Source organism: Grus americana, unplaced genomic scaffold (assembly GCF_028858705.1).
Source record: "Grus americana isolate bGruAme1 unplaced genomic scaffold, bGruAme1.mat scaffold_848, whole genome shotgun sequence".
Lineage (NCBI taxonomy): Eukaryota > Metazoa > Chordata > Aves > Gruiformes > Gruidae > Grus > Grus americana.
The window spans coordinates 144,952-147,328 of NW_026562047.1; positions in this window are offsets into that span (position 1 = coordinate 144,952).

A 2,377-nucleotide genomic window follows, 5' to 3' on the forward strand; every position below is an offset into this window, starting at 1 on the left:
TGAAAAGATGAGCTTTGATCACCTGTTAGAGACCCGTTAGAGATGACCTTTAGGCTGAACAACTGAAATGCCAGCCTGCTGCTGCTGCTGAACAGGGAGGGTGATTTAATAACAGCAGGCACAGGTGGGGCTGAGGGACTCAATGCCTTCTGTGCCTGAGTCTTTACTGAAAAGGTCTCCAGGCCTCTGTGCTCAGGGAAATGGTTCAAGGAGGAGAAGAGCATCTATGGGCAAGAACCTCCTGAACTCCAGCAAGGGCAAGTGGCAGTTTCTGCCCCTGCAGGGGACTCACCCTGGCAATGGCACAGCCTGGGGGCTGCCTGGCTGGGAGCAGCCGTGTGGGAAAGGTCTCGGTGGGCAGGGAGCTGGACAGGAGGCGGCCGTGTGCCCTGGCAGCAAGGGAGGCCACCAGCATCCTGGGCTGTCAGAGCAGGAGCACGGCCAGGAAATTGGGGGAAGGGATTTTCCAGGTTACTGCATCCTGATTTCAGATCCCCAGTAGAGGAAGGACGTTGGCAAGCTGTAGCAGGTTGAGCAAAGGGCCCTCAAGAATGTCAGGACGCTGCCTATGAGGAGAGGTTGAGGGAGCTGGGCTTGTCCTGCCTGGAGAAGGGAAGTTCTTGCAGAAGCATTGCACCATTCCCAGGAAGTCCGAGTCAGGCTCATGTGCGTGGTACGAGACGTAAGGACAAGAGGCAATGGCCCGAAACAAGAGAGGGTCAGGCTGCATATAGGGAGAGAGTTTTCCAGCATGAGGATAGTCAAATGCTGGAAGCCATTTCCCAGGGAGTGTGCACCGTCTCTGCCCCAGAAAGCAAACAGGATGTGTTTGGATAAAGCTGTGAGTAGTTTGGTCTGAACCTTCTTTGAGCAGGAGGTTCAGACACCTCCCGAGGTGCCTTCCAGCATGAATGAGACACCTGAAGGAGCTGTGACCCCATGGGAAGCCTGCGCTGGAGCAGGCTCCTGGCAGAACCTGTGACCCCATGGAGAGAGGAGCCCACATTGTAGCAGTTTTTCTGGCAGGACTTGTGACCCCACGGGGGACCCATGCTGGAGCAGTCTGCTCCTGAAGGACTGCACCCTGATGAAGGCACCCACGCTGGAGCAGGTCATGAAGAAATGTAGCCTGTGGGAAGGACCCACATTGGAGAAGTTCATGAAGGACTGTCCCTGAGGGGAAGGACCCCCCGTTGGAGCAGGGGAAAAATGTGAGGAGGATGGAGCAGCAAAGACAACATGCAATGAGCTGACTGCAGCCCCCATTCCCTATCCCCCCGTGCCACTTGGAGAGAGAAGGCAGAGAAATCAGGAGTGAAGTCGAGCCCAGGAAGGGGGGAGGGCTGGGGGGAAGTGTTCTGAGATTTGGTTTTATTTCTCATTATCCCACTCTGATCTGATTGGTAATAAATGACATTAATTCTCTGAGTTGAGTCTCTTTTGCCTGTGATGGTAATTGGTGAGTGATCTCCCTGTCCTCATCTCCACCCACGAGGAGGGGGAGTGATAGAGGGGCTTGGTGGGCAGGTGCCTTCCAGCCAGGTTCAACACACGACAGAAGCAGAACATTTCCTTCTCTTTAAATTGTTTCCTTAATTTCTTTGTTGCTTCATTTTAATTTTGGACATTTTCTGAACCGTTCTGCCATAATCAGGCCTCTAACATTAACAACAATATATCTGTGTCTCACGTGGAGTTCAGTGCCCTAAAACCTCCCTGCCCAGGACTCTCCTTGCCACTGCTCGCCCCTTCACACAGCCAGTCACACTCTGAGGGGCTGAGCTCTCTCGACTGTTACAGAGAAGAAGGGTGACCATCTTCAGTGAAACGCTCTGCTTCTCCATGGCCAACATATCTGTGTTTCCAGCACTTCTGGAAGGAGTCCCTAAATCAGCAAGACCCACTGCCTTCACATTCCCTCGGGGGTATGTGGATTGGCGCTCTATTTTAGGTGAAGAAAGGGACGAGGTTGTCCTTACCCAACACCAGGCACCTCAATGCAGATGTCTAGACTTGCCTTTGGAGTAAATGGAGAGAAAGAAGTTGTCTCAGCCGAGATGCCTGGAGATTTCCTGGTGACCAGCTAATGCTCCAGAAGGGAGCCCTGGGTCACATTTCCAAGCACCTTATGGGCACTTCTGTAAGCCAGGGCAGCTCAGACAGCAACAGCCTCTCTATGTGGGCAAATGAATCCAGACCTGAATGTAGGTCTTAGTCTCGAGTTGAAAATTATTCTAAAAATACCTGAAAATAATCTTCCTTTTCAGAATATCAGCTATTTGGGCTCAGTTCTTTTTTCTTTTCTTTTTTTTTTTTTTAATTTGGGAGGACCACATGAGTACACTACAGTAATTTCCCTCTGCCAGCATATTCATAT